Genomic DNA, 22,130 nt, shown 5'->3' on the forward strand with positions numbered 1-22,130 from the left:
CGCCTGCGCCCCCCGCCGTGGCCGCTGTACCCTCGCTGCCTTCCGTGCCGCCGGCGCCGCGGGCCCGAGAGAGCGCGGAGCTGCCCTTGCCCGCCGGCTGGGAGGAGGCGCGCGACTACGACGGCCGCGTCTTCTACATCGACCACAACACGCGCCAGACGTCGTGGATCGACCCCCGCGATCGGTAAGGGCTCTACCTCCGGGGCCACTGCTGGGCGCCCCTGGGGATGCACTGGCGACTCACACGGCCCAACGCGGGGTTGCCAAGAGCCGCCGGACAGAGATAGTGGTGGCCCTGTCCCTGGGACCAGGATGGGCGCTACAGGCGGGTGCCTCCACCCCTGGGGCTGGGACTCGCCAAGTGCTTTGCAGTCTGGGCTATGATCGTGGTGTCTCCATCCCGTGGACCCGGGGGAGGATCGACCCGGAGGATCGAGTACACCGGGGCCCCAGCTCTGGGCGAAGTTCGTGCGTGCGCCCCTGAGTTTGGGCGAGGATACACCCCCTCCCCCATTCTCCGAGATCCGGCGGAGGATGGAGGCCTCAGCTCCCTGGAGCTTGGAGCCCCGTCCTCTGCTACGGGCCGGACACTGATTTGATCTTCTCACGTCACCCGCTGTCCGGGGCCTGGGAACTGGGCCCCTGGAATTTCCTCTCCCGGGGTTGACGGATGGCCATCTTTTCCTCTTTCTGTGATGGCCTCGCCCATCACTGTCCTGGCCACTATGGCCCACCGCCCCTGCTTTGGCGCTGGGGGCATTACCGGCTCCATACTGGCGAGATGAGCTGTCACCTAGGCTCACAAACGTGCGCCCCGGCGTCGCGTTTGAGTTTCTTGCCTGGCGGGCTCTGCCTGGTTTCCACCCAAAGCCTGATGCCAGATGGGCACTTCAGGGATTCTCAGCTCTTTTTGGAGTTGGAGAGACCGTTCCCAAACTCTGTTGTTTGCTCTAGTGCCTTAAAAATCAGAGTTAAAACCCTGTTTGAAATAGCCTAGTGTGCTGCGGCCAGAATGGAGTATGATTAGTCCCATATGCTTTTGGAATAAGTGAAAAACAAGGGCTGTATTTTAGTTTTCCTTTTTCTGCAAGATATACATGGGGCACAAAGTTGTCCGTTTATTAATGTAAATAAATCTGATGAAGTAAAAACAGATTTTTTCTCAAAGCATTACCAGATTTCATGTAATGAAGTGTTCCCTTAACTTTTGCTGTTGTCTACTGACTCCAATGACTGGACTGCTTTTGGAGATTTGTCTGTTTTGTGGAAGTGGGGATTCTGTTGAAACCCAAGTGTTTGCACTGGTTATCTGGTATCTTGTCTCTAGAGCAGCTTCCCTCCACCCTGGCCTGAGTGCCAGAAAGGAAGTACTGCAGGCTTCCTAGTGATTTCAAGACTTGAAAAGGCCCAGTGTGGTGACATTGTGCCTGTTTCCTCCCACCTACACAGGAAAGGCGGCCTGCATGGCACTGTCGTTTGAAAATAAACTTTTGTGGAGGGAAGCTGCATTTGAAGATTTCACTGGGTTCAAATAGGGAAAAAGTGAAACAAAAGGATCATGAATCCCCGACATTCTCTCTGAACATGGCAGACCTCTGGACTCAGAAACCTACATAAATCCCAGTGCAGTTTTTGGATTAAAAAGATGCTTGCTTATTTTGAAAATCAAGTGACATCATATTATAATTTTAACCAAATGCTAGGGCCACATCTGTTTGATCAAACCTTAGATGGTTCTAGAATTGGTAGAACTGCTTGGTATGTGGCGCCCTGTTGTACTCTATGTCTGCTAAAAGCCCAAACAACTGGAAAATGAGCCAATTAAAAATAGTGTTTTGCTTAGAAAGGGCTAAGGCTCATTTTATGAGGGTAATATAAAACAGTTGGTTGAATGGAATGGGGAATCTTGATGAAGATAAAAATGTAAGAACTTTTGTTTTCACAGTATAACGTGTGATAGGTGTGGATAAACTACAGAAATGAGCTTGTGGAATCATTTCCATTTTGTACCTATTTTCAGTGTTCTTTGTAGAAATCCATTTATTACTGAATACCATTTTCACTCTTTTCAGACATCAGAATCCTGTTTCTAATGCGAAGTGTTGATTGAATGAACAAAAGTGGATATTTTACATTTTTTTGTAAAGTAAAAGCATGTGTGTGCTTTTATGAGACATTGTTTTCATAGTGAGTAAAAATTCAACTGGGGACAGCTTGAACTTCAGCTCCCATAATACCTTGCCCAAAATATGTGTGGAATGTTGAGCAAGCCACAAACATTTCAGTAGAGTCTGCTGAGGGGTGTAATAGTCATTCTTCTTCCTCTTTCAAAATAAAACGTTGCTGATTTTTATAGGTGAATGGTAAGCCTTTAAAGTTGTAATTAACTTTTATTATATGGACAGAACTGTATGTCAGAGCCTAGTGTGTTCTCCATGTGCGTCTGACAGTTAAAGTACTTTTTGAGTCGTGGGTTTGATTCACACGGTGAGAAAATAGTGTTTAAGAAATGAGAACTTTTCACTGATCAGCTTCCAAATAGGGAACTGAAAGGAGAGAAGGGAATAACAATTTTTTTTTTAAGAAAATGAGATTACAGAGGAATAAATGAGTGCAGTAGCTTAGGTAAAAGTTGTTGACCTTAAATATAGTTTCATACATAATTTAGTAAAAACTATGATAGCGTGGAACACACTGGTGTAAACAAAATAACCGGAGCCGGGGAGATGGCTCAGTGGAATAAGTGCTTCCCTGGCAAGCACAAGGGTCTGAGTTCAATCCTCGGTTCTGCAAAAAAAATAATAATAAAAAAATAACCATGGACTCATTGATGTAAACAAAATCTCTTCTGTAGTGTGATAGTAATTCCATTAACTGTTGTATTGATTCACAGTGTTCTGAGTTATTATAACTCTACTTAATAAAGTTACAACAAAGAGGATGCAAATTTAAGAAAACATCTCTGCAGATGTGACTGCAGATGTGTAAAAACATCTCAATATTTTATTTTATATATATATATTTTTGGCGGAACCGGAGATTGAAGTCAGGCCCTGGTGCTTGCCAGTCAAGCACTTATTCTACTGAGCCATCTCCCTGGCCCCAGTAGCAGTATTTTATTTATTTATTTATTTATTTATTTATTTATTTATTTTTGGCAGAACCGGGGATTGAACTCAGGCCCTTGCGCTTGCCAGGGAAGCGCTTATTCCACTGAGCCATCTCCCTGGCCCCAATATTTTATGAACAGAATTTTTTAGTTTGATTATGAACCTCCCTTAGGTTTATTTTTTTATTTTTGTTTTTTTTGTTTTGGTGGAACCGGGGATTGAACTCAGGCCCTTGTGCTTGCCAGGGAAGTGCTTATTCCGCTGAGCCATCTCCCCGGTCCCTCCTCCCTTAGATTTAAATCCATTATTTTATAGAGTCATACTGTGTATATAAATTTCATTGTTACTGGGAATTGTATCTCAAAACTCTGTTACAAAGTTAAGTTGCCATTTGTATGGCTCATAGATGCCTTGTGTAAGTCCTATGTGGTTTACTTTAGTGGCACACATACTCTGCATATATTAACTCAGTACAATGGCTACCTTATTAAGAGCACATATTTGGGCAGAAAATATTGAAAGAAAAATTTTGCCACCTTTGCAAAAATTCAGTACCTTCAGTAGTTGTGTATTGTGTGCTTCCTCCATTGCTCTTTTGGTCCTGTCCTGTGCAAGGACCCAGTTGTTGAAACTGAATGTTCTGTTCCCTGTAGACGAGTTGGAGGTGTACAATACTGAAAATGGCTGGCTTCAGCATCTTAAAAATGGGAGGGGGGCGCCAAAATTAGACTTTCAGTCAAGGTGGAATAAATGATCACGATGATGGTGACAAACCAAGATTATGTCATGACATGAGCTTTTGGGGACCCATTTGTTCACTCAATTAGGTTTGACCTGTGCCACATGAAGGTATTCTGTGGTATATTAAAAAGCCCTCTCAGCAGGCTTTTGCTTTCCCTTTTTTTTTTTAACAGGGAAAAGAACACACCAAATTTATTACATGTCTGAGTCAGGGGAGCATTTGACTCCAGGCTTTAAGGAGAAAACAGCCAGTGCTTCTGGAATTTGCCAGGTTGGAGCCCTATGTAGCAGAGTCAGATAGCATTTGAATGTTTTTTTTTTTTTTTTTTTCAGAACCGGGGATTGAACTCAGGCCCTTGTGCTTGCCAGGGAAGCATGTTTTCCACTGAGCCATCTTGCCGGCCAGCATTTGAATTTTTTTTTTTTTTTTTTTTTTTTTTTTTTGCGGAATCAGGGATTGAACTCAGATCCTTGCGTTTGCCAGTCAAGCGCTTATCCTACTGAGCCATCTCCCCGGCCCCCAACATTTGAATTTTTATTGATTACTAATTAGAGTGTATTTGTCCCATAGAATCTATTTCTGGGTTATAAGAACAGTCCGGGTTGAACTTTCTGATAAGCAGCTAATCATTTTTATATTTTTTATTTTTAAAGGTTATAGAGTATTTGTATGACCATGGGAATATCTGGCTTTTGAAGCATCAGGGTCAGTGACTGGAAGCATCTTTGCCTGCTTCCATGTAGTTTGTCAACAGCCACTTCTTTGCCTAATATCTTCTTCCTTCCTTTCTTTTTTCTTTTTTTCCTTCCTTCTTTCCTTTTAAGAAAAGTGAATGGAAAATTTATTGATTTCCTAAAATAGCTCCAGGATGTTTGGAAATCTCCAAGTTTCCTTCTCTTTCCTTTCACTCTGATTCACTGTCCCTGGTAGGTTGTACTTAAGGAGCCAGTGGATCCAGTGATACACTCAGAGTCCCCTGGTGAGTCTAAGATGGGTTTTTCTAGCTCCAGTCCTGCTGCTAATGTTGGCTGCCTTTCCAGTAAATTCAATAAAATTAAGCTTATGGAAGAAAAGTAAAGTTAAATTCTATTGAGCTCAGTTATCCTCATTTAAATCCAATGAAGCAAAGATATCTATAGAGATTCTTGACCTCTGGTGTGCTAGAATACTATGTGGAGATGAAGTTTGTCTGGGAGATAGGAGATAGACATCTGAAAGGAAGACAGCGGTTGCAAGGCAGCCAGGATGAATCCCTTTCCTCAGGGGGTAATCACTTCTGAGAAAAGGAGGTGGAGTTTAGGAGAGAGACTAGAGTAGCACTTACCCTTGCCCAGCAAGAAACCTCCTGGTGTGCGGGTTTCTGTGATTCTGGTAAGGTAAGGGGTAATGTGAGAAAAATGCTGGTGATGAGCAAGCTCTGGCCATGTTAGAGTAACTCAGCGAGTCAGGGGTTTCCTGTGCGGGATGGAGACTTAACCTCAGACCACGCAGAGCTTAAACCCCATAGCTTCGGGCTGAAGGAGCTAGGAACATCTTCACAGTACTCTTTGTGCCAAGAGTGCAGTAGAGTGCAAGTTCCACCAATAGTCAGAAGGGCAGGGACTTGAGCTGTGGTGTTTTTTTTTGTTTTTTTTTTGGTGGAACCAAGAACTCAGGCCCTTGTGCTTGCCAGGGAAGTGCTTATTCTACTGAACCATCTCCCCAGCCAAGCTGCAGTCTTCTGATCCAGATTCATTGTTCTTTGTGGTGTGCCATTGAGCTGACCAGATCCCATTCATGTTTAAGTGTCCTGCCTCAGTTTGTGCATTTATTCATTCATTCATTCTTTTTTTTTTTTTTTTTGGTGGAACCGGGGATTGAACTCAGGCCCCTACACTTGCCAGGCAGGTGCTTATTTTTTTTTTTTTTTTTTTTTGGTGGAACCGGGGATTGAACTCAGGCCCCTACACTTGCCAGGCAGGTGCTTATTCCACTGAGCCCTCTGCCCAGCCCCATTCATTCATTTAGCAACTGTGTTTTGCACATCTTCTCACCTTCTTTTCAGGGCTTGGGATGCAAGTGGTGAGCAGTATTAGCTAGGTCCCTGCCTCTGTGGGCCTTATACTGCATGTGTGTCCTTCCCCATAAGGTCTCACCATGATATTCCTGCTGTGGGATTCTCCCTGCTGGGATTCTTGGATTTTGTGCGATTTATTATTCACTTGTTGGTACAGGGGAGCAGATCTTGCACATACTAGGCAAACATCCTACCACTGAGCTTCACCCCAGGCCCTGGGTCTGGGAATCTGGTGGGCATATGTTGAGAGCTCTTCAGCAGCCCACATGGACTTCATGAGGTGTAGGTAGACATGTGGTGAGGCTGAGGTGAAGAAAGGCTGACTTAATGATCTGTCCCATGGGGGAAAGCATGTAGCTGATTCTAGAGGTGAGCCCCACTTCACTACCTGTAGTTAATTTAACCCTCTCTGGGTTAAGTAACCCTGTGCCTCTTGTACTCTGCTAGACTCATGGGTTGTTTTTTATCTTACATTCTTTGTTTGATATTTAATCCCCTGTGGTATGTTGCCCCCTTAAGGACGTCTACCTCTTAATCCCCAAGATTTGTTAATAAGTTACCTTACATGGCTAGATGTGATTAAGTTAAGGATCTTTAGATACGGAGATGATCCTGGATTATCTGGGAAGGCCAAGGGTCATCACAAGGGGTCTTACCGTAGGGAAGCATGAGGGTGAGGGTCAGGGTCAGAGATGGTGATGTGGTACTGTAGCTGAGGTTGGAGTCACGTGCCCATGAGCCAAGGAATGCAGGCATCCTTGAGGCTGGAAAAGGCAAGGCAATGGATTCTCTCCTGAAGCCTGCAGATGGGCCTGTTGACAAGCTGAGTCAAACTGATGTCAGGCTTTAGCCTCTAGATAAGAAGTATGTGGCGTTTGAAGCCATTTGGCTGTGGCAGTTTGTCACTGCAGCAGTAAGAATAGCTACCATAACCCAGCCTTGTTTCTTAGTGAGGATGCAAGCAGATGGCTGGCTGGCTTGGTGTTTTTGAGAGCAACCTCAACAGCTGACATTCATCATTTGTTCAGGCAGGTACTAGTACTGTGCTAAGACGTGTGTGTGTGTGTGTGTGTGTGTGTGTGTGTGTGTTTGTGTGTGCGTGCAATGTTGGGCATTGAAGCTGTTACTCTATACCAATGAGCTATATCCACAACAGTTTTCACTTTTTAAAGTTTGAGGTAAGGATCTCTCCAAGTTATTCCATACTGACCTTGAACTTGGAATGCTTCTGCCTCAGTGTTACGGATTCCCCATGTGCACCACCATGCCTGGCTTGTGCTAAATCTTCGATATCCATTTTTCTCTCCCTGGTTCCTCATAGTCCCTTTCATGTGCCTTCATTTCTTGTGAACTGAGTGTGGAGTCTCAGGCTGGGACTCATAGCAGGTACAACACATGAAGTTTTATCTGACGAGCTAGTCAAGTGTAGGGTGGTGGGCAGATTGGATTTCTGAGAGCAGGGCTGCCTGGAGGCAACCCAGAGACTGGAGATTTTCCCAGGTGGTAATGGCCTGAACTAGAGAGATCAAGGGCACGAGGGCTAGAAAAGGCAGTGATGATGCCACAGAACATGGAAAGGAAACAAGAAAAGCAGAGAGTTTCGGTAATGCTTGAATTAAGGCCACCTGAAGAGGCACTGAGGCACAGGGGGCCAGCTTGAGGCCTTCTTTTAGCCACATTTGGAAACCTTAGTTTTTTGTCCTTGTGTGTGCTCAATAACTTGGTTACAATGATAAATATGTTGAGTCATTCAGGTTACTGTACTGAGGATGGATAGTGTCCTAAATACTGTCCAAACCAAGAAAAGTGTTACTTTTTTTTTTTTTTTTTTTTGCAGAACCGAGGATTGAACTCAGGCCCTTGCACTTGCCAGGCAAGCACTTATTCTACTGAGCTATCTCCCCAGCCCTGAAAAGTGTTACTTTATTTTTTTAAAAAATGTATTTATTTAGTACAGGGGTCTACAGGGTCTACATGGTCTCACTACACAGATCAAACTCATAGTGATTCTCCTGTTTTTAGCCTCCCACGTGCTAGGATTACAGGCTCAGGTTACCACGCCCAGACTCTTGCACTGTCTCAGCACACCCCGGGGGCTGGGCTGGCGGGGGGGATCAAATCCCGGCCCCCGCTTCTGCCTGAGCAGGTGCTTTAGTCTGTTGAGCTATCTGGTCGGCCCTGTAACATGTTACTTTAGACCAGGGTTTCTCAGTTTCAGCACTACCAATATTTAGAGTGGGGTCATTCTTTTTATGGGGAAAGTCCTGCTTATATAGCATATTTAGCATCATTGGCCTCTATTTATTAGATTTCGGTGCTTTCCTCCTTCTTTTCTTTTTTCTCCTCCTCTTCCCTATAGTGGGAATTTAACCCAGGGACTCTTCACTGAGTTACACTCCCAGGCTTTTTAATTTTTTTGAGACATGGTCTTGCCCGGTCACTATGTTTTCCAGGCTGGCCCTGAACCTGCAATCCTCCTGTCTCAGCCTTCCATAGTGCTTGGATTACAGATGTGCACCACTCTGTCTGGCTTATTCCCCAAGTTCTGCCAATCAGAAATATCTCTAGATATTGCTAAATTTGTGTGTGTGTGTGGCATGTCTCCTGATTATAATTTTTTAGAAGCTGAATTTGTTTCAAGCAGACTGACAGTTCTGTGATGCTGTGTAACACTGGGTAAAACCACACAGGCCTGATTCTTATGTTCCATGAAGATCAAGTGTTATAGGAAACATAGTTATAGGAAAAACCTTACCATTATATGTAATGTTGGGAGCGCATATTAGCTTGTACTGCTCAATTCTGAGAATATTCTCATTTATGACTTTCAAGTGCATACATATGTATTTGTGTGGGCAGTGGGACAGAGGAAAATACTTCATTGTTCTGTCTAACCTTGGCAGTTGACCTTGCCTTTTAAATGTGTATGTGCCAATTTATAATAGCTAAATCTTGAAAACTGCCTATGTGCCTATCAACAAATGAATGGGGGGCCGGGGATGTAGCTCAGTGGTTTAAGTACCTGCCTGGCAAGCGCAAGGTCCTGAGTTCAATTTCTGGTACCGCAACAAACAAAAACAAAAAACAAGCAAATGAATGGATAAAGAAAATGAAATATTTATCCACAGTGGACTACTACTGTGCCATAACGGAGGATGAACTTGAGGCATTTGTTTGTAAATAGGTACACAGCTTTTTTTTTTCTTTTTGTGGTACTGGGGATTGAACTTGGGGGCCTTGTACATGGTAGGCAAGCACTCTTAATCACTGACCTACATTCCCAGCCCAGGGTGCACCTTGAGACCATAATGTTATATGAAAATCAGACACACAAGCTTAATTAAATAGTGCATGGTTTTGCTTATGAGAAACTCAGGGCATAAATAAAGAGCACTTTAGAAGATAGATAATAGGAACTAGGGAGATCTTTTCAAATGGGAAGGGGAATAAGAGATGGAGGGGGGAGAAGGAAGGAAAAAGGGATGGCAGAAAAGAGTTGAAAAATGAAAATAAAACTTTGCAAGTGGGAGGGGGTTGGGAGGGGAAACGGGAGTTGGAGGGAGCGAGGAGGGGCAGGAAGGGAAGGGTACCAAAGAAGATGTCTTATGTCCATGAACCAGCTTCCCATGATAAGTGCAATCATTATGTACTCCAAACATGTACTAATAAAAGGTAAAAATAAAATAATTGTGCATGCATGCCCATCTACGTGTGCTCATAGCGCCTAAGATGCCCCGAGCCGTGTGTGAGTGGAGGCTTGTGAAGATCTAGAAATACAGAAACGAGCATATCTTGAAAGGCTGCTCACGGAGCTGTGGGATCCTGTGTTTTCCTTCTAGAAATACGTCCTTTTCTTTCCTTTCTGTAAAGGGAAAGGGGCTCAGGGAGAAGATGGGAAGGAGGCAGGAGGAATGTCAGTGCTGAGAATGAGGAGGGGGGACGAGGATGACTGCCAGTCCATCCTAGGTGACCCAGCTCTTCAGGTGGGTGGGCCATTGAGGCCATTGAGGCAGCTGAGAGAAGTCCGGAGCTCTGTAGGCATCAGTTTCTCCATCCCCAGGAGAGAGCGTGCCTACCTACACAGGGGTGGTGCTGTTGCCCAGCTTCCTGGAGGTTGGCCAGGAAACTGCGTAGCTCTCAATTGCCGCTTGTTAGGACTCTGGCTCCTGGATCAAGGGAAGCTGTGAAGCATGGAGTCAACTGAAGGTGCCCAGAAAATGATTCTCATGGTAAAAACTAGAGATATATTTCACACAAGATTTGTCATTTTGAAGTTTACACTTCAGTGGTTTCTGATACATTCATGAAGTTGTGTATCTATCACCACTATCTAATTCTCACTTCCCCCCAAAGAAACCCCTTATCCCTTCACTCCCTGTCTCCCCAAATCCTGCCAGCCACAAATCTGCTTCCTATATCTGTCAGTCTGCCTCTTCTAGATATTTCACAGGGGCCTCCTTGGGTAATTTTTTGTAACTCCATATGTAAATCTATATTTATTTCCAACTAAAAAGTTTAAAAAAGGAAGTTGAGGCATCAAGAAATTGAGCAGTCCTAGTTACAGCATTTTTTAAAAGAAGAATTAAGCCATTACATTTATTTTAACCTATTTAGATTTTTTTTTTTTTTTTTTTTTGGCGGAACAGGGGATTGAACTCAGGCCCTTGCACTTGCCAGGGAAGCGCTTAGTCCACTGAGCCATCTCGCGTGCCCCAACCTGTTTAGATTTTATTCTGCCTTATTTACACAGCCATGCCACATGCCATGCAATGTATCCTCAATAAGTGTTTTTTGGCTGTCCTCATGCATACACAGACAGGTTTTGTTGCTTTATTTATTTATTTTTTGCATATTAGGGAAGAGTCTACAGGGTGTTCAGGCTCTTACTACTAGATCAGACTTGTAGTGATCCGCCTCTATAGCCTCTTAAGAGCTGGGATTACAGGTGTGCACCACCATGCCCAGTCTCAATGGCCCTTTCAGTGTACCCCCGAGGGTGGGGCCGGCACAACAGGCCCAGGGATTGAACCCCGCCCCTGTACCTGTTTTCGGGTGCTTTAATCCGCTGAGCTATTTGGCTGGCCCTTCTATTTATTTATTTATTGATTGATTGATTGATCATTTCTATGTCTGTATTTCATTGAACTTTCCTCATATGTTCTAGAGTTCTCAAGGGCGGTCCTCCCTGCAAAGCTGTCAGAACCCCCCTTTTGTTAGAGTGGCTTCTCATCTTGGCTCAGGGCTAAGAATGCATCTGCAGCTCCCAGGGAAGTCCTGACTGAAGTCATAGCCAGAGTGTTTGAGCTATGGAGGATCTTGCCCCCCAAGAGGACAACTGGCAACATCTGGAAACATTTTAGGTTGTTAGAACTGGGGATGTTTCCTACTGGCTCTCAGCTCATGGAGACCAAGGGTGTTGGTGAATGACCTGTAATGAGTAGGACAGTGCTCACTGCAACAGGGAGTAATCTGGACAGGTGTTGTGAACACATCTCAGGTCCCTGTAAACTCACATGGAACGAGTGCTTATTAATTGACATCCGTCTCCATGTGGACCTCGAGCTGGCTGAGAGGCCACGGGTGACAGAAAGCCTGCATCCTGGGTGAGGTGGATAGATGTGTGACTTAAGCTTCGACAGCTGAGCACCTTTTGTTAGGAGAAATGCCAAATAACAAGATCTCCTGGTCCTTTAGGGCCCTGTTGAAATGGAGTCTCTGTGTTTGTAGCCAGCAAAGGCATTCTCCCTCAAGTGCTCCCCACCCCATGTTGCCTTGTACTTTTTTTTTTTTTGGCAGAACTGGGGATTGAACTCAGGCTCTTCTGCTTGCCAGGGAAGCGCTTATTCCACTGAGCCATCTCCCCAGCCCCTGCCCTGTAGTTTGTATCAGCAGCGTTCTTACTCAGGCTGTGGTTCATTGAGCAGCTGTCTTGACATTTATTGACTATTTCTCTTTTTTCGACCTTTCACATTCCCCAATAATATTTATAATTAAGTGCTGGATTATAACGCTGCTTGCATGTAATTATATTTGTTGTAGTTTTTCTTCATGTTTGCATTAGGAGATAGTCCTATGCATGAGATAAATAAAACCCAATGTCTTTTTTGTTTCATTTATTTATTTATTTATTTATTTTTTTTGGAACCGGGGATTGAACTCAGGCCCTTGCGCTTGCCAGGGAAGCGCTATATTCCACTGAGCCATCTCCCCGGCCCCTCTTTTATTTTTTTTGTTTCTTTTATTTTTAGATTTTATTTTGCAGTACCAGGGATCAAACTCAGGACCTTACATTCTCCAGGCAGGCATTTAAGCCACTGAGCTATCTCCCAGGCCCCCTTGTTTATTATTTTTTTTTATTTTTATTTTTTTTAAATTTATTTATTTATTTTTGTGTGTGTGTGTGTGTGGCCAGCTCACCCCACCTGGGGGCGGGGCTGGCTGGCATGTGGTGCTGGGGGATTGAACCGTGGTCCCTGTCCTTTGCTAAGCTTGTTCTAAGTAGGTGCTTTAGACCACTGAGCCATCTCACCAGCCCCCCCTTGTTTATTTTAATATACTTGTATTTTTGGAATGTTTTATAGTTACAGAAAAGTTGTAAGGGTAGGGCAGTTTTCCTGTTATGAACATTTCGTATCACCATAGTGTATTTGTCAAAAGAGAAAATCCAACTTTGATACATTAGTAATAACTAAAGTGGAAGCATTTGGATTTCACCCGTTTTTTCTGATTGTGTGTGTGTGCATGTTCATGTACCCACCCTATGGGGTTTAGAACAAGATTGCTGGTATCTGTATGGTTCCACCCAATGTTTTTGTACATGCTGTTTTTTTTTCTTTTAATGTATTTGGTACAGAGTCTCACTACACGGCTCAAAATCATAGTCATCCTCCTGTTTTCAGCCTCCCCAGTGCTGGGATTACAGATGTGTGCCACCATTCCTGGTCTTGGTGGTCAGGTTGGCATGCCTGGGGGTGGGGCTGGTGCGGTGCTGGGGATCAAACCTGGGTCCCTGTGCTTGCCTAAGCAGGCGCTTAGTCCGCTGAGCTGTCTTGCCGGTCCTTATATGTGTTCTTTTGTCAACTGACAGTGGACAGTATTTACCTGAGGCTTCCTGGTAGACTGCAGGGCTTCTAAAGCATTTTGAAATCACAGAAATTGGGAAGGAAATCTGGCACAAGATAGGGATTCTGTGTTTTGAAAAAAGGGCTAGCTAGCCCATGGAAACTTGTGTATGCTTTTAGGAGGATTGTGGATCTCCGTAAGCACAGTTGTAGTCCTCCAAATAGTGCAAGTTTGGTTTGTAATGGTCAGTGATATCTGCCACATACTTTATAGTATCATGGGACAAATCCACACCCCCTTAACATCACTAGCGTAGGTATGTCACAAAAGATTCATTTGACATTGACTCATGGAGAACCTTCCATGCTTTCTGTAGCTCTTCCCCAGCTTCCCACCCATCTCAGCTTTAGACTGGTATGTAGGCACTAAATACAAATCCCAAATACCGGACTGGTTTCACATGACAAAGGGACTATGGGTGGACCTCAAAAACATGATACTAAGTGAAAGAAGCAGATGCAGAGATAACATACTTTAGGGTTCAGTTTCCACAGAATGTCCAGAAAAGATAAACCTACAGACATAGAAAGTGTATTAGTGATTCCTGAGGCTCATGGGGGAATCACTAGGAATGGGTGGTAACCTCAAATGGACACCAAGGATCTTATTGAGGTGATGAACATGTCCTAAAACTGGACTATATATTGCACAACTCAATAAATTTACTACCAATCACTGAATTATTCATGTGAAACTGGATGAATACCTTATGTATGCAGAACATACCTTAATAAAGTTGTTTACAAGTTTTGTAAAGTGGGTTTATTTTCAAATTCAGATGGTTGCCTTCACTTTGTAACTGGAGGAACCAGACTACGTAGATTAGACTTGGCAGCCTCTAACTATGCAAAAGGGTTTTGGGGCTTTAAAAAATGTCTATACAATTGTCAGGAAAACTTGCCGAGAAGCCACATGTTAACATTGCTTAGGAGTTGTGCCAACTGTAAAGGGAGAACAATACCATGGTAATCATTACTAGATTAAAAGTATAGCTGGTTTTCACCAAGGCACCTGACTTTTTCATTCAGAGCAATTTATCTTATAGGATGACTCACTAATACTTCCGTTTGTTTCAGTAAAGTTGGAGTGGTACCTGGTTATTGGCAGGATTTGAAGGAAAGTAAATTTTTGTGCATAAGGACCAATTCTTTTGTTTCATACACTTTTAGGAAGAACCTCTTAAAACTGTATTTTAATATTTTCTTAAGAGCTAGGGTTTGTACAGGTGAATATCAGGGTTGACATGTTCTATAATATACCACAGATCACATAGATTGCGCATGTGAGGCTGGCCCTGATTTCAGACATGGATAGGCTTGAAACTTCTGGCTGTGCAATTTGAGTGTCTCCAGGCAGGTTATGTGGGGTCTCTTAGCCTCAGGTTCTTCTTAGGGACAAAGCCTTCTTGGTTGTTTTAAAGGTTTGGTAAGATGGGCTAAAGTGTTTATACCAATGTCTAATGCAGAATAGGCATTCACATTTTAATTGTTCTTGTGGTCACATTCGTTAGTCATTTAGCTTTGTGATTCTTCAGTTTCTTTACTCACTATCCTGCCAAAGTTCCTTCCCTCCATAAATAATTTTGGTTTCTGAATTGTTTCCTTGATTTTCTTGAGTTGAGTAGCATGGGCAGCAGCTCATCTGCATAGAGGCAAATGCTGGAATTCATAACTACTTTCCCTCCCTGTGTGCAGATGTTCTTTGCATCTTCTTGGCTTTATGACCAGGTGAGTAAAGTTGATGGAAATGAAATGTTACTTAAGGGCTGGGGAGATAGCTCAGTGGCATAAGCGCTTGCCTGGCAAGTGCAAGGTCCTGAGTTCAATCCCTGATACTGCAAAAAAAAAAAAGTTACTTAAGAGACAAAGCATATTAGAGCGTAGCCATCAAACTCCTTCTTTCAAGGGCCAGAGGGTAAATATTCTTCAGGTTTGCAGGTCCCAGGATCTGTGTTGAAATCTTTCACCTCTGCGATTTTAGTGCAGAAGCAGTAAATGAACTGTTCTGGGTGTGTTTCAATAAAGCTTTATTTACAAAGGCTGGGGGCAGACTGGATTCGGGATCCAGCTAGTCTGCTACTCTGTGGTCAAAGTCATGCTTGTTTATCATGTTAATACAACCAAGCTTTTATACTTTAAACTTTCATTCTTGCTCCATTAGCCTGGCTACATGCTGGATATGATTTCCAGGGTGTGGATGTCCCAGTGTTCCAGTGGTTGGAATTTGTAGCACTTAGTATTGGAAACTACAAAAATATATTAGCTGGATTTGGTGCTTTGCACCTATAATCCCAGCTAGCTGGCTGGATGGGGCAGGAGGATTGCAAATTTGTGGCCAGTTTTAAAAATTGAATTGAGAATCTATATCAAAATAAAAAAATGTGTTGGGGATATAACTTGGCAAGTGTAAGGTCCTAGGTTCAATACCCTGTGATTAGTCCTTGTGTCATAACTAATAAAGTCTCTCAGCTAAATATGGGACAGATATCAAAAATAAGAGTTGATTCAAGATCAAGATCTTCAGCTACAAGATGTCTCTCGGGTAGATGGATGTTCAAGAAGAAGGCGGTGGTGAAGGAAAGCAAGAGACAGGAAAAGGAATATTGTGGGACTGTCCTGCTTCAAGGTTGTGTATGGTGAGATTTTTGGACTTATGTGCAAACATGAGAAGCATAGAATTCTTTATCCTATTTTTTAAAATATGATCTAATTTTTAAATGTTTTTTTTAATCATATTCTATAGGGACTTAAAGTTCAACATATCAATACTGGATGAAAAATACCTGTTCCTTACTATGCCTAAGATGTTTGAAATGCAGTGAGATAGTGAGGTTAAGATTGATAGCCCAAATCGTTTGATAATAACAATAAGCTTTTCTTCTGGATGGTTAACAACCTAAGTTTGCAGACCAAAATTAGAGAAAAAGGAGGGATACAAGGAAAGCCAACATTTTGGCCCTAGCCTTCTAAGGTCAATTAAGACTCAGGACATATGAGAACTTGTACCGTAACGTCATGTACCTTGGTAGTGTCCCAAATTTTCTGATCAAGAAGATTATGGGGCCAAAGAGGAAAGTGATCGATGACGTAGAGTGTGCCTAAGGAGAGTCACATGGGGAGAAGATAGGCTTTCACAGAGAGCACATTGGCCAAGCATTGGCCGTGACTCATCCACGTGGCTGCACTGATAAAGGTTCTACAATCTGAGGTACAGGATCTCAGGACAAATCCTGAGGGCATTTCACTGACCTTCTCAGACCAAAAAGCTACAACTCTTGTTGCATAGGTCCTGCTTTACCTTGGTCTTAACCATCCAGTAGAAAAGTATGAAGACGAAATTATAAGAAATAAAGCCATGCTGTTAAGTTGAGCTGTGGGGGACTCAGGTCAATAATTTCTGACATTGCCAGTTAAACAGAAGACCCAATGCTATTATGGGCTACTGGACTCTTTTAGAATATTTTGCTGAGTTTACACACCTATAATATTCAATAACGGAACTTAGAAAAAATGGGGTATACAGATGAATGTCCATTTTTGTATCTGTGTATTCAAAGTGGTTGGGATAGATATATAGTTACATTCTGTTAATGAATAGAATGATTTGTTCTAATGGTGTTTGTAAATAGGATCACAAGTCCGCATCTTGTACAGCAATTAACCACTAAGAAGAATATATGCAGTGTATTATTTGTTGAAAAATAAAAAAAAATAAAAAAAATTTAAAAAAAAAGATCTTCAGCTACATATTCTTGGCACCAAACAGTTTTCATATGTATCAGCAGGTTTTGGAGATGTATGAACTTACTTTGGGGATGAAGTAGTTCGCTCAAATTTTTCTGCTCTTTGGATGTTGAAAGGAAGCTCTCAGAGCAGAGAGAATGTGGGCACAGCCCATCTATACTGAAGCCTTGGCAAGTCTTTTTTCATGGCATCCACATGCTGGTGGTGGCAGGTGGAAGCAGGTGAAGTGGCATTGAGACACAATAGGAAGCGGTGAAGACTTAGTGCTAACATTCACTGAGGCATTTTCATAGCAGCATGAGGTGAAGCTGTTCGAGTTCCTCCCACCCTTAAGATTCAGAAATTCTACTAAAATAGTGGTGGTTCTCAGCCAGGTATAATTGAGCCCTCCAGGGGACATTTGGCAATGTCTGGAGACATTTTTGGCAGTCACAATGTGGTAGTGGGTGGGGGGGAGTGTGTGTTAAGGGCATTTAGTGGGTGGAGGCCAGGAATGCTGTAAGCATCTTACCATGCACAGGATGGCCTCTCACAAGAAATGAGCAGGCCCTGGTGGCTGCAGTGCCGTGGCAGTGACCTGCTCCAGTGCTCCAACAGTGAGCCATTCTCTCACAGTCCTTGTCCAATTGGACTACACTTCAGTGTAGTGGTGGCAATTAGCAATGACAATGTCTGTACCTTGTGTGAAAACTGGCGGGTGAGGTTGACAGGCAATATGATGGGCTGTGGGTGGCCATTTTGTAGAGGGCATCTGGGAAGGGCTTTGGGATGATGCGTGCAGGAAGTGAGAAAGAGCTTGAGATGTCTGGGGACAAAGGCCAAGTTGAGAACGTATGGGTGGCAGGAGGGTGGTTGAAGTGAGGTGGCTCTTGAAGAGCTTGGTGAGCCACAGGAGGGACTCTGACTGGCTGTGATTCTGAGCAAGTTCTGGGCACCTTCTGCTGAAAACACTTCACATTTTACTGAGGTTTCTCTGACTGCTCTAGGGGGCTAGGAGTATGACAGCCAAAGCAAGAAGACTGTAGGAAATACTGCCTGCCTGCAGGGCCAAGGGTTGGCAGCTTAGGCCAAGGTGGCAGCAGAACGTATACTCAAACTCAGGTGTGGTTTCTCAAGCCAAGAACCCTGTGTTTTGGTCCCCCTCTGATTGACCTGGTCCTGATGCCCTCTCCAAGCCTCTGCCAGGCTGGTGAATAAAGGGCTCTGCTAAAACGGATAATCAAGCCTGTAGTGCTTGGGTCAGCACAGAAGAGCTGGGTTTTTCCTTTAGTGTTTCTCAGCTTCTCTGCTGGGGCTTCAAGGAATTCCATGGAATAGTAAGTTCTGTGCCACATATATAGTGTGATCTTGTTATTTTACCAGTTGGGCTGAATAAAGATGACATTTTTTTGAGGAGAGGTAGATATACTTTTTTCAGTGCCCATAAGTTATAAGTACTTATGTTTAGAACTACTGTTTCGGTACCCTTCTTTTTAAAGAGCGGATGGTCAGTTGCTTTCTGATGGCTGGAGTGGTTTAGAATCTAAAATGACAGCGTCAAGTCCATGGCGGCCCATTCCACAAAGATTGTTACATATTTTCCTTCAGGGGAATACTGCATTTTTTTTCTGGAAGCACCATGGTACTGTTTTATTTGCTATAGATGTACGGATTCAAAAGACATTCTAGATAAATCATTCTGTGATTGACCTGACCCAGGTTAACCCAAGATTGTCATCTTGTTAATCTCAGTATTGAAAGCCAAGACACCAGAAACCAACCTTCCCTCCTCCCCAGCCCATATCATAAACCTTCAAAATGTCACCATGTACATGGCATATTGACAAAAATGTCAAGGATTACCAAGAATAGCTTCTTGCATTCACATGCAGTTACAAGAGAAGGACAGAGTAGCTTTTGGATTTTAAGAGCCACTGCAGTGGTCACAACCAATAATTCTCATTTGGAGAACTCCAACGCTCAGCTTTAACCTTGTGTCTTTACACATACTTACTTTCAGTTTTTAAATATGAATACATGTACTTACACTTAAAATTATTCATAGAGAAATACTTGTTATACCATTTGTCACCAGCCTCTCTCTAAAATACACATAGCTACAAAGTTTTACATAAATCCATGACTAATTTTTTCTGAGTCATTGTCAGTGTCTCAGCTGTCAACCTAGTGCCAACTCAGTAAATATTTGATGGAATCCAAAGTCTGCATTTCCTTCAGATGGGCTCATTTTTCTCTTGTTATGTAAAGTAGGGAAAACATCACTTTCTTTCCCTATATTTGGGAGTGGTTAGTAGCTACTCTTTCATCAGTTGGGGTGTATGGCAACACTTTTGTGCTCTAGTGAAAATAGCACCTTTGTATTTCACTTGGGGGACAAATGGTACTTTGATCTCATTTTTGCAATTCTAAAACTATGTAGACTAAGCCCAGCCACGCGGTGGGGACAAGAGCTGAGCTGTTTCTTCTTCCTTTGTGAACTGTGGGATTAGTTTTTGGGCAAGCCCTGTCCAGGACCCCAGGTAGGTCACAGACAACTTGAATCCCTCAGCTCTTCACTTCAAAGGTGAGACCATCACTGTGCCATGGAAAAAATGTGCACACCTCTGCCTTGCTGTCTTTGCTGTACCACTCAAGTGTTGAGTTGCTTCTCACCCCATCTTAAGTTAAAGAAGGTCTCTTGGCATGGTCCAAACTACTAAAATAAATTGAAATCAGCACATTTTCCATGAAGCAGCCCAGTGACATAATGTTACCTCAAGCACATGAGTTACTGGAATTGGTCTTGTGAAGCAGTTGGCTAGCAATGCTGGCCAAGCTGGGTGCAAGAAATGGCCGGGGTTTTTTTCTCACCAAAAAAGCCAGCCCTACATTAAAGTTATAGTTCTCTTATTAATTAATGAGTTTCAAAGAAACCAGTGTTCAGACATTTGTTCTTGTCACATGACTTGCTGCAAAATCAAAGTTGCAGTACAAGTGTAACTTTTAGGCCATGATTCTTCTAATAATTAGGTCTTACATTTAATGGAAAGATGGGAGCAGCGGATGAACTCTGCACAAGCAAGACAAAGAAGGTGCTAGAGAAAGATGTTAATTATAGCACAAGTTGTTTATAAAAGGAGCAAATGAATATTATATGCAGCGATCACTCATAATAACTATACTCCAGTGGAATCATTAATGAGTTTCAGCATGTCTGATCAGTATTGCTAACGTTCAATTTCTGTAACTGTTCACAGTGAATAGAGTTGGAACATCATAGGCTTGAAGCCTACTCTGAGGTGGGGATTGTACCTGACATTTCCCACAGGAGTCACATACTCAAAGCATTGTCCCACCTTCACTCCTGTGGCTGAGCCCTTCCTGCTGAGTGACATCTCTAGCCACTTGTGGTAAGCTGGCTCCAAGTTCGACTGTGTTTTTCTTCTGTCGAGCTGGCGATGGCTGCAGCTGAAGTTTTGCCTGCCCCATTTCATCCTGGTTGGTTCTCCTAAACTGTCATTAATATTTTCCCTTATTTGGTGGTTATAATTGGCAGTAGCTTTCTAGTTCCTTCAAAGAGTTCATCTATACAGACTAAACTGTTTTCAGGTTTGTCATTCTGGGTGAATGGTTTTGTGCATGCATGTGTGTGTGTACTGGGGCTCAGGCACCAAGCCTCAGGGATACTGCACAAGTGCTCTACAATTGAGCTATGTCCCCAGCCCAGGGGAGTGTGATCTTAAATGCACTTACTGTTCTCATTATGTGGTTCTTGAGTGCCTTATAGCTGTAATTTTGCTATGACCATTATTTTCTGAATACTGAGCATGAACAGTACTACTTATATTATTTTAAAATGCGTATTTTTTTCAGAGAAAGGAAGAAGAAGCTATGTTATACTCTATTCACGGTAAGTATAATATTAGATAAAATCCTGAGATCGTGGCCACAAGAAACACTCCATTTTTACATTAATTGCAAGTTGTATGTATAACCTGCATCCTGATAATCCTAGCTGTGCATAAGGTTAACCTGGGGATGGATGGAGATGTGTTTGTGTGTGTGTGTGTGTGTGTGTGTGTGTGTGTGTGTATGTGTATATATATTTTCATATATATTCTTGTACACAGACACACGTGCTGCACAAACCTAGAAGATGCACTACTACAGAAGATTTTGCTCAGTAGGACCCAGAAAGCCGCCAATATCCATTTTTCTTCTTTTAGAAACTTTCTTTTTTTTTGGTGGAACCGGGGATTGAACTCAGGCCCTTGCTCTTGCCAGGGAAGCGCTTATTCCACTGAGCCATCTCCCTGGTCCCTAGAAACTATTGAGGTACAAGTTACATACCCTAAAACTAATTGCTAGCCATTTAAAAGCACAATTCAGTGCCATACACTCGTAGTGTTGTACAGCCATCCCTTTTATCTTGTTCCAAGACATTTGCATCAGCCCTACAGAAAACCCTGTACCCATTAAGTAGTCACTCTCCATTGCCCCTCAGCCCCAGCCCCAGCCCCAGGCCACTCCAGTCTGTTTCATGTCTTTGTGGGTTGGTCAGTCCTGGATATCAGGACATGTGTCCTTTTGTGCTTGGCTTCAATTTAGCACAGTGTTTTTTGTTATTTCTTTGCAGAACCGGGGATTGAACTCAGGCCCTTGTGCTTGCCATGGAGGCACTTATTCCACTGAGCCATCACCCCGTCCCCAGCACAGTGTTTTTAAGATTCCTACATGTTGCAGCTTTTTTCAGTATTCCATCCCTTTTTATGGCTGAATAATATTCTACTGTATAGATAGGCTATGTATTGTTTATCCAGTCATCCACTGCAAAATACTGGGGCTGGGGAGTTAGCTCAGTGGTCTAAGTGCCTGCCTGGCAAGCGCAGAGACCTAAATTTGATACCTGGTACTGCATATCGTGCTGGCCCCAGAACCCGGGGAGCACTGTGCTGGCCACCAAAACCACTCACGGTGGCACATGCCTGTAATCCCAGCACTAGGGAGGCTAAGAAAGGAGGATTGCTACGAGTCTGAGCCACATAGTAAGACCCTCGACCAAATAATTAACTAACTAACTAAATAAATAATTTTTTTCCATAATTTTATTGAGAAACAAATAGCAGTGAGACAGTTTCAAACCAAATTGGTAGGGCAGTTTCAATAATTAACACGTTGCATACTCTCTTCCTAGTCGTTATTTGCTGTACAAGATGGCAGACATGATATCCTATTTACAAACACTATTAGAACAAATCCCTCTATTCATTAAGAGAATGTAACTATATATCTATCCTAACCATTTTGAATACACAGATACAAAATGGACATTGATCTGTATCCCTTTTTTTGTTTAGTTCTGTCATTTGAATATTATA

At 43.0% G+C, this 22,130-nt stretch overlaps 1 protein-coding gene across 1 annotated transcript in view; it reads left to right on the forward strand.

The window, feature by feature from the left end:
• The first annotated feature begins 6 nt into the window (after positions 1–6).
• The window catches only part of Wwc3 (WWC family member 3), a 116,110-nt gene continuing 93,986 nt past the window's right edge, over positions 7–22,130 (forward strand). The window contains exon 1 of the mRNA XM_004635023.3: positions 7–184. The gene's annotated coding sequence lies outside the window, so the exon portion shown is untranslated. The remainder of the gene's footprint in view (positions 185–22,130) is intronic.

The sequence above is a fragment of the Octodon degus genome, unplaced genomic scaffold, assembly GCF_000260255.1.
Source record: "Octodon degus isolate 3935 unplaced genomic scaffold, OctDeg1.0 scaffold00069, whole genome shotgun sequence".
NCBI classification, from domain to species: domain Eukaryota; kingdom Metazoa; phylum Chordata; class Mammalia; order Rodentia; family Octodontidae; genus Octodon; species Octodon degus.